The following is an 11,010-nucleotide window of genomic DNA, read 5'->3' on the forward strand; positions in this document are numbered from 1 at the left end:
AATAAATTCCCAAACTTTTCATAGGTTTATTACTCCAATTGGTATCTTGATATTTTTCTTTGCAGTGCTTTAATTTGCCAAGCCATATTCCTTCAGTTTTAGTTCTATTAAGTTTAAGGCCAGAGAAGTCACCAAATGTTTCAATTAAATTTAATGCAGCTGTAATGTCCTATTTAGAATGTAGGAACAGAGTAGTATCATCTGCTAGTTGACATATTTTTAGGGTATTAGTGCTGCTTTCTAGCTTAATTTTTAATCCTTTAATATTTTTATTTTCTCTAATTTTTATAGCCATTATTTCTACAGCAAGAACAAAAAGTGATGAAGACAGCGGACAGCCTTGTTTAATACCACGGAATGCTTTAAAGCGACTTGAAACCCAGCCATTATTAGTTATACATCCCTTCATATCTGAATACATTAGTTGAATCCATTTTAAAAAACTTTCTTTAAAACCAAATTTTTGAGTGTTTCATACATAAAGATCCACTCTAGAGAGTCAAAAGCTTTGCTAAAATCTAAAAATAAGACAGCTCCATCTATCTTGAGATTTTCTGAATAGTCAATAGCATCTTGTATCTGTCTAATGTTGCAACCAATGTACCTATTTTTTATGTATCCTTTTTGATCTGAATGTACCAGTTTATGAAGTAGTGGTTCAAGTCTTTGCGCTAAGGCATATGCCAGAAGTTTAACATCATAATTCAAAAGTGTTATAGGTCGATAATTATCAAGGGACAATGGGTCATTTTTTTATAAATGAGTGATATAACGCCTATTTTTTGTGTGTTGGACAATTGTCATTTAGTATAGCAATAGTTAAATGTTGATACAATTAAAGTTTTTAATTCGACCCAAAACTTTCTGTAAAATTCAACATTTAGTCCATCTATCCTGGGGCACGGTTTAGTTTCATTTTAAATATAGCTTCTGTGCATTCTTCTTCAGTTATTTCTCCTTCGCAAGCATCACTTTCACTTTCACTTAATTTATGTTTTTTAATATCATTTAAATAATTTTGTGTTTCTTGCAAGTTTGGATTTGTTGACGTGTATAAATCTTTATAATATTTTACTTCAAGGTTTAATATATTATTCATGATCCCTAATTAATTCCCCTTTTTTGTCATATAGTTGTATTATTGTTTTTTTGCTTTGTCTAGATTTCTCAAGACCTAAAAAATAAGCTGAATTTTTTTCACCCTCTTCCACCCATTTTGCTTTAGCTCTAATTTGGTAACCTTTTATTTTTTTTATTGTTTGCAATAAACTTGTTTTAGTTCTATTATTGTTTTCCGTATCAGCTAGGATATTAAGTCTTTGTAAGTCTTTTTCTAAAATGTTTATGTTATCCCTTTTTTTTCCTTAGCTTTAGATTTGCAATAATTAATTGAAATATCTCTTACCTCAGTTTTAAAGTTATCCCATAGTAGGTCGAGATCGGGATAATTTATACTTTTATTTTTATAATTAGTTATCAAATTAGAAATTGTTTTCACATAGTCCTTATTATCTAATATACTGCTATTCAATTTCCAGTATCCCCTGCCTTTATGACCTCTATTTATATCTATTTTTAATGAAACACAATTATGATCAGTGTGTTGCAGAACAATAGGTCTTATGTCGCATGAAGTGGAGTTTTTGTTAACTTCAGGTCCTATTAAAAAATAGTCAATTCTTGTTGCTTCAGATCTATCTTTTCTACACCAAGTGAACTGCGTTTTTGTTTGTTTTTCTCCCAAACATCTATAACTTTTAATGATTTGATTAATTTGTTGAGATTACAGACTGGTTTTTTATTTTTTGTTTGTTTAAATTTATTTTTTGAATCTATTTGAGCTAATATTTCATTAAAATCACCTCCCATGATTATTTGTCCTATGCTATGTTTATCCACTAATAATTTAATGTTTTTAAAAAAGTTATTTCTAGTGTGTGGGTTATTAGGTGCACATAAGTTAACTATAGTTAATATGTTGTCATTTACTTCTATATTTACAAGTAGGAATCTACCTTCTTCATCTTCAAAACTATCAATTAATTTTAAATTTAGTGGGGTTTTTTTATCCAAATTGCAACACCTCGTGATTGCTTGTTCCGTTACTTAATATAATAGTCCCTCAAATTCATTTTTTAATTGGGTTGACATACTATTTACAAAGTGAGTTTCTTGCATTAATATGATATCACATTTTTGTTGTTTTGACCATCCTATTAATCTTTTTCTTTTTTCAGCTTTTTGTAGTCCTTTGCAGTTAATAGAACAAATGTGAAGTTATCAAAGGTACCAGGATTATAAGATTATTCCAAGTTTTTATACGATAGGTAAGTTTGTTTTATATTATTTTCGGAAAGTTGGGGAGTTTCCATTCTATTTTTATAGACCTGTTTCTGACCTAGATCGAAATCGATCACGTGGTATATATGTGTATAGTCTACAACGTGGATGTCGGAAATATTCTTGTTTATGTTTACAAAAGTGGTAGGCCTTTTACAGATTAGTTCGCTATTTAAGCATTCGTTTAAATGACATTTAAACAGTTCATTTAATAAAGAGCAATTAAACAATTCAATAGTTCTCTAATGGTACAAAAAATTATGCACATTATTTCATGTGTCAATATATGGGTCATCATGGTGACTTTGTTTACAAACTTCGACATGCAATACAATGTGCACTTACATTCAGAGTTTGAAAAATAAAATTTACAATAATAACAGTTTAAAAAGATAGATATGTACAAAGACGAGAAGTTGTGTAAAATAAATATACAGGTATATACAATAACATATGTTAGCTGTTTAATTGAAAATAAATTCTGTAGTATATGACAATATAGTGAATAATTGTTGTTTTCCAATTTATTGTAATAATGATCTGACAGTAAATGACAAGAAGACAGTAAATTCTGTACATGTCATGAATATTATGAACAAAATCAGACTGAATCTGTTTTGCTTTTAAGCTTTGTTTGAAATAGAATTTTTCTCTCTTTTTTAGGTTTGATATTATTTGATGATGAATAGTGTGACCATTCCAGTGACAAGGAGTTGAATGACTTTGAGTATTTATCTTTATGGAAGATAACAAACAGTATGAAAAGATGATATCGAAATTTACATATAAACTTATGAAAAAACGAAAAATAGATATGTACATATTCATGAGGTTGTTTTTATAGTTTTTTTTTTAGATTTTATATTAAAAAGAATAAGTCTGTATAGTATTCTGGTCTTTATCTCTGGCATGACGTCTAGGAAGCGGTTTTTGATCTTTTGTTTGCATTATTACGGGTTCCATCGTGTAATTGCTCAGTAGGTGTCACTGGTGACTTTTCGATGCCACGTCCCGATGTTGATTTTCCTGGCGTATTGACTTGTTTATTTTCATTTTTGTTTTGTTGAACAGGATTCCTGATTTGTGACTTGCATAAATTGTGTCATTTGTGATTGACCTGTATTCCTGCTTTGTTTGACATGATCAGGATAAGCGTGTTTGTTTGTTGGGCCTGATTTACGTGCAGGAAAAACTTTAGGTCTGGCTGCTGGTGGATCAATTTTTTGTGACGCTGCTTTTGTTTTGTCTGCAGTGGTATTTGTGAGAATTGACTGTGATTGGTCAATAGTGCAGTTAAACAAGTCATCTGGTTGTACATCACCTAATGGATGTTGCGTCTCACCGTCGTTCATGTCGTCATTGTTATCTGACTCTGAGTTTGACTGATGCGATGGATGATAACTAGTATCATCTTCATTATATTCTGCGTTGTTGTGCGGTATGCTTTCGCCTTCAGCTGAATCAATTTTGGTGCAATCTATCTGTTTGTGTCTTGATTCACCACAATTTCGACATTTCCAATCATTTTGGCATTGCGAAGCTCGATGCCCCAATTCCATGCATTTGCTACATTTTGCAATGCTGTCATTTTGACCTCTGTATAGCACGGTTTCTACGGATAGATTTTTTTCCTAAACAACTTAGGATTGATGTAAAGGGTGATAAAATCAAATACAATTGAAATTTTTAAAAAAGTCAGTCACAGTATTTCTGAAATTCAATGGAGGCTTGAAAATTCATAGAAATAAATGCAAATCACAAACTGTCAACACATGATAAAATAAAAAATAATAATATGTACACGTAAATCATTCATTATTGGTTTGCATGAAATATCTACATCGAGACGTTAAATAATTTTTAGAAAATTCTTTCAAAGGACGCCAACACAACCGGAAATTCATAAACAACTTCAGGAGTCAACGCAGTAAAAGTTCTCGACTGCTTTACTCATTAAAATTGATTTTAAGTATATAAAAGATTGGGTTTTTTTTAACTAAAAACATAATTTAGCATTATCTATTTTCGATGAAAATCATATCAAGGTCAAATGAACCCTGCCAGACAAACATGTTCACAATGCATTTACAAATACATCAAAATATATATAACAAAATGCTTCTAGAAAAAAACCTAATCACAACGGTGGACATTAACCAATTTATCATGAACTTTAAGTAAAAGTTAGATGGCACATTCCAGACAGACAACTACAAATCACAATCAAATCATATACCACATATAATACTAAGTTGACTGATTGCTTAAAGTATGACCCCTATCAGACTAATGTGTATACCTTACAAGGATTCCTTAGACCAAATATTGAATCATGGAAATATGATCAAGGAAAATGGTCATAAAGATGACAGAAACTTCGTGACGTAAAGGATCCATTTCATGGTGTTGGTTCTACATTCTTTTTAACTATAAAATTTTATAAAAAATGTGTATGCCGTTGCTGCTGTAGTGTAATTCATTCACCTCACATACTGCAGTTTTAATCGTAGGACAGTAAAAATGTGAGGCAGAATATCTCCAATCAAAATCTTCAAAATGCAATACCAACCCAGTCGAAAGTTAAATGTCTAATCAAACTAAAATCTCTTAAGGAACTGTATTACCTACCTTGTCGTAAGAGTCATTTCTCTTCCATCCAAAATCTCCTAAATAAGTATCCCCATCAAATAAACTGATAATGATGAAGACATATTCTCCAGTGGTCATTCCAAGTTGGTGGGCTATTAACATAAATTCTCGGAAAGTGTCGCCACTACAACTGACTACAATTACTAAAAAAATATGTTTTAGAGTATTAGAAATATCGAACTTATTTCAAATAAGAATGTAACTAAGATAAGTTATAAGATCAAAATTTATTGTTTTCCGACCATGACTTCAAATCTATTGATATATATGTTTATGTTCCGGACCATATGATTATTTTGACCATAAGCGTATGGTCCGACCGTTCGCGTATGGTCGGACCATATGAGTATATAATCGTTGGGTTATTAACTGACCAGACCCTATGAGTACTTGAACCATATAGATTTTTTTGTAATATGCACAAGAAACGTTTCAATAATACAATAAACTTTATCAAAAGACAAAAAAGGTATTATTCTTTTAATTCAAAGGCTAAATAAACTATAAATATTGATTCAACAGTTAGTTTTTATCTTTTATTGTACTCTTGTACGTATGGCTAGGGTTGCATTAATTTTCCTTCCACATGATACCATAGCCTTTTAGCATTTGGAAGTATTGGTTGTGCACGATCCTTTTGCAGTTACACCTTTTGCATGCAAATGAAATTGTAGTCTTTTTAGCAGCTGCGTGCAGTGATTCCGAGGTCTTGGACCATTCCAATGTGTTCACTGTGTTTTTAAGAAGCTCTAGATCTCCAATATCGTAAAACATGAATTATATGTTGAACATATTGTCTAAATCTAGGTGTATTAGTTTTCTGTCCTTCTCGAGTGTCAATTATTAAACTTTATTCTGTCGACCTTTTCGTCAGTTAGGTAAACAGTTGACTTCTTGTGTATCATTAAGATAATTTAATAAGTTATCTTCTCAAGTCAGCATATTGCCATTTACTTGTAATAACAAATCGGTAATGACCATAGGTATAAAAAATGTTTACTATAGTTGTGACTAGTGGGTAATCTGAACCGTGTGAAACTGCTTATTTTTATTTAGTTAATCTTTTTATTTTTATGATATAATAAAAATAACCTTTGAAATCATCTTTTTAATGACGTGACAACCAGAAGGGTCACACCGTATGAAGAGTTAAGTATTAAGAGTACATTTGTTGATAACCCCGACCATATGAGTACGGTCCAAATGCTCATATGGTCCGGAACATATATATATTGCTGACCAAAACCTTAAAACAAAAGAACTCAGTGTCAAAATATATTATGGTGGTTTTATTTTCAATTTACTCGTCTAAAAAAAATACCGAAATTCGGAGGAAAACTCAAAATGGAAAGTCAGAAATCCAAGGCAAAATCAAAAGACCAAACATTTCAAACAAATGAATAACAACTGCCGTATTCCTCACTTGGTACAGCCATTTTCATATGTATTTATTTTATTATTAAACCTGGTTTGATAGCTAGCTTAACCTCTCACTTGCATGATAGTCTCAAAAAGTTCCATTACATTGACAATGATGTGAGGACAAAACAAATAGAAATTATGGGTTAAAATGTCAAAAATAGGTGTACAGCAATCAACATTGTGATATATAATATTTAGTCCTATAAAATAAGCAAATGTTTAACACAAAACATATAGACAAAGCACATTATCATAAATGAAAGACAAGTACAGAGCAACGTCGAATGAATATCACCAAAAACAGACTAAACAGTAACAGCTTTATTTATGAAGACAAATAATAGATTGATATAACACGTTATAAAAATGATAAACAACGTCAGTAACCAGAATTTATAGTTCAAGACCATCGTGTATTATTTGTGAAGTTACGGAATATTTATCAAAAAGGGTCTAAGTGCATGAAGTGTTATTTTTTTCTTTCCAAGCATTTACCTACATGGTTTTCGTAGTTTGTAGGGTAATACTTTATAAGTTTGCAATGCGACTTTTTTATTATATGATGTATGTCATCAGTATTATTGATTGTCAATAGAGGAAGTTGGAAATATGTTCACCTGTTCCATGACATTATCATTTCAACTGAGGGTAAGAGGTCTAAAACATTTACATAAACACATTTACCTCTTGATCTAAGCCTTGCCTGCTTTAGATGATATCCAATGTCATAGGTTTTAGAAGTATTAAATAACATTCGTTCTACATTGATCCCAGCAAATTGGAAAGCTTCCATTAAACTGTCTTTAACAATTCTAAAAAATGACTTTGTAACGTCCGATATAATTGTCACGTCTGTCCAATCATACAAACTAAATATACTCAAGTACATTTGTGAGATTGTATTCATATTATATGAAAGCCGCGTTAGTGTTGGAAAGTTATTTTTATCTTCCAGAACAGCATTTGTTCCGACAGGTGTTATGACTGGAAGATTCCAGGACGCTGAAAGTCTACCAATGACGTCAACCCCAAAACTACAACCTGCAAAACATAAACGAAATTTCATACTTGAATGAAATAAAGAAATATCGGTATATATAGCTGTGCAGATAATGCGTTAGAGAATATAGTTATCAAAGGAACCAGGATTATAATTTTACACGCCAGACGCGCGTTTCGTCTACATAAGACTCATCAGTGACGCTCAGATCAAAACACTTCAAAAGCCAAACAAGTATAAAGTTGAAGAGAATTGAGGACCGAAAATTCCCAAAAGTTGTCCCATATACGGCTACTCCTAGGATAACAAAATCCTTAGTTTTTCCAAAATTAAAAGTTTAGAGAAACGTTTGTTTTTTTAAATAAGATAAGACTTTAAGTTGTATGTTCCAATGTATTTATTAATCAAATATAGTATTTATAGCAATTGAGTTTTTGTATTCTTTAATGGAAATAAGTATTCCAAATCATAATAAAAATGTTGAAAATTAGCAATTAGTTTTGACATAAAATATCATTGACATGTCCATTTTGAAAAATACTTTTTTGGGGATATATTGAATATTTTATTCTCCAGGTAGACATCGCCTTTTTAAATTTTTGAATGGAATTTCAACGTCATCATCTAGTATTTTTTATATTCTACGCCTTTAATTTCTAGAAATAATCGTTAGTCCATGCCTTTTTCGTGATTCATATTTACCAACATGTTCTGACAAGTTATGTCTTTATATATTAAACAAGAACGTGTCCCAAGTACACGAATGCCCCATCAGCACTATTATTTTCTATGTTAAGTGGACCGTGAAAATGGGATAAAATATCTAATTTGGCATTAAAATAAGAAAGATCATATCATAGAAACATAATAACTTAAAACGAGGAATATTTCTTGTTGTGTATCTGTGATAACTATACTAATTAATAGTAAAGCCATCGTATTGAGGAAACATCATTTGATATCTCTTGTGACAAATTATGCTCTCATAAGAACTATTTTCCACTGATTGGTGTTTCAATAATTCAAAACTCATTGTTTCAAAAAAACCTTATCAATACCTCTTCAATACAAGACAAGGCAATATGACAAGAGATGACAAGACAATAAGACAAGACAATGACAGCTGAAGCACGTCTCCGGGTCCGGGGTTTTCTCGCTTTGTTGAAAACCCATTGGTGGCTGCTTTCTGCTCTTTAGTAGGTTGTCTCTTTGACACATTCCCTTTTTCCATTCTCAATTTTAATATTTATAACTACAAATTACAATATTTCTGAATTGAAACTTATTTTGTTGTTTGAACTTGCAGCAAAATTTGCACAAATTTGTAATCTTTATATTTAGATTTTTCGTCTGTGGTTTGTAAATTACAATTAAAGAAGTTGACAAAATTTTACCCAGAATTTGGAAGAATAAAGACAACAGTAGTATACCGCTGTTCAAAACTCATAAATCCATGGACAAAAAACAAAATCGGGGTAACAAACTAAAACCGAGGGAAACGCATTAAATATAAGAGGAGAACAACGACACAACACTAAAATATAACACACACAGAAACGGACCAAGCATTAGACAAAATCCCACGAGAATAACAAATATAACATCAAAACCAAATACATGAATTTGGGATAGACAAGTACCGTGACACATCTTATCGCAATATGAAATTACACTCAAAAATAAGAGAAAACAAACGACGCAACGTTAAAATGTAACACACACAGAAACGACCAATAATATAACAATGGCCATAAAAATTGGATGAAATTGTAATTGTTTGGTTCTATTATTTTGTATAAAAATCAGACCGTTGGTTTTCTCTTTTGAATTGTTTTGCATATGAAAATATATATGATAACAGCCTTTTAGAGATGCCCATATGGGTTAGTTTCACTTATTGATGAAAGTCATACGGTGATCTTTTGATGTTAATGTGTCATTGGTCTCTTGTTGAGAGTTTTGTCGTAAGCAATCATACCATATCGTCTTATTCTTATATCCATCAGATCTCTTGTGTTATTCGTTGAAACCAAACATTAAGAACAAATCTTAATTATTATGTTCAACTTTAAGCATATTATTCCCAATCAGTAACAGATTAAAGTTAATAAACAATCGTAAGGTTGAAATGATCCAATATTTATTCTACCATCAACGCATTGTTTGCTCTCAAATATCAATTATGTGTAGTTTCTGTGGAAGGAGCAGCAAATTTGGTTGATACAATATTAAAACTAACTACATAAGTGAAAATCTCAAGCTTCTGTCGGCATTGTAATCTTCTCCTTGAATATACAAAGGAAGGGTCTATATGCGATAAAATGTTTATAACTACCATTGTATGTACGTCTATTAAAAATGGAAGTCATGGTCTTCTTCGGTGCTAATTATTATCAATATGATATGGCGCTTTGTTTTTTATTTATACGGTATCAATTTTGTTCGAGAAACTTGAAACAGGTGATTTCATGTTACTTTTTTGTTTTGTATGGATTTACTTTGGTAAATGATGTTCAACTATATAAATTAACGATTAAAATGCTAAAAAATAATATAACAAAAATAAACAAATTGTATTCGTCTTTTTAAAGTTTTAAGAATTACCTTTAACAATCTCATACTGTTTTTTTTTTTTTTTTTGTCGTTTCAAACATTTATTTTTTACTATTTGTAAATAAGAAGAGGAATAATGCCTCTATAAGACAGAAAACTCTGGCGAACGCGCTTAATCTAAAGACGTAATATCTAACAATTACATCATCAGTAGAAAACGTAAGAAATATCGAACTCAAATAAAAGTCCAAAACGGAAAGACCTTTATAAAATAGCAATACCTTAAGCACATCAAACGAATGGAAAACAATTGTTCTATTCCTGATATGATTCACATCAGTTGACATTGTGTTATAATCTTAATCACTATAAAAACAATTCAAGACAATCATGTTTTATTTAAGAAGTTGCATAATAATTTGCAAATAAAATGCAATGCTTTCTTAATATTAAGGATCAATTCGTCAATAAATTTCAAAAGCTTATTTTTTTTAACTCTGATGAACGATTTTCTCAAAAACTAAATTCCGACACCACCTAGATTATCAAAAGTAAAATAAAATTGTCTTTAAGTTCTTCGGCCTAGATATTATATTTTTGTTATAATTATTTTTGTATTTCCTGAGTCTGTGTAATATTGAGTTATATTGTTTGTGTGTTTTGCCGGTTGTTTCCGAACATGAAAAGTATCAACGGTATTTCTAAAAAGGTTTACAAACCTGGGCCAATAAACACATCAATATTGTCGTTGTAATAAACATCAGCTGCAATGGCACCAAATCCATTTTCTGAACATTTCAAGCCAGCATCCATGTAGATATAATTCACATCGAATACTTCGGAATACATAGATTTAATATTTTCTATTGCAATGTCAACTGCAGGACCACTCTTTCTATATTCATAAGGTAGAGTTCCTCCGTTCACCATTATCGTACATATTGTTACATTCCTTCCACGTACAGTACACAAATACAAGACAATGTTCACCAATACATAAACAATCATATTGTAAAGTTATTAAATGTACAAACTATGTAGCAAGT

At 30.8% G+C, this 11,010-nt stretch overlaps 1 long non-coding RNA gene across 1 annotated transcript; it reads left to right on the top strand.

Annotated features, from left to right (window-relative positions):
* Positions 1-2,394: 2,394 nt before the first annotated feature.
* Positions 2,395-3,224, top strand: LOC139517898 (uncharacterized). Its single transcript, XR_011663223.1, has 2 exons — positions 2,395-2,484; positions 3,004-3,224. It is a non-coding gene; the product is annotated as an uncharacterized lncRNA (long non-coding RNA).
* Positions 3,225-11,010: the final 7,786 nt, after the last annotated feature.

This window comes from Mytilus edulis, chromosome 3 (assembly GCF_963676685.1).
Source record: "Mytilus edulis chromosome 3, xbMytEdul2.2, whole genome shotgun sequence".
Classification (NCBI taxonomy): domain Eukaryota; kingdom Metazoa; phylum Mollusca; class Bivalvia; order Mytilida; family Mytilidae; genus Mytilus; species Mytilus edulis.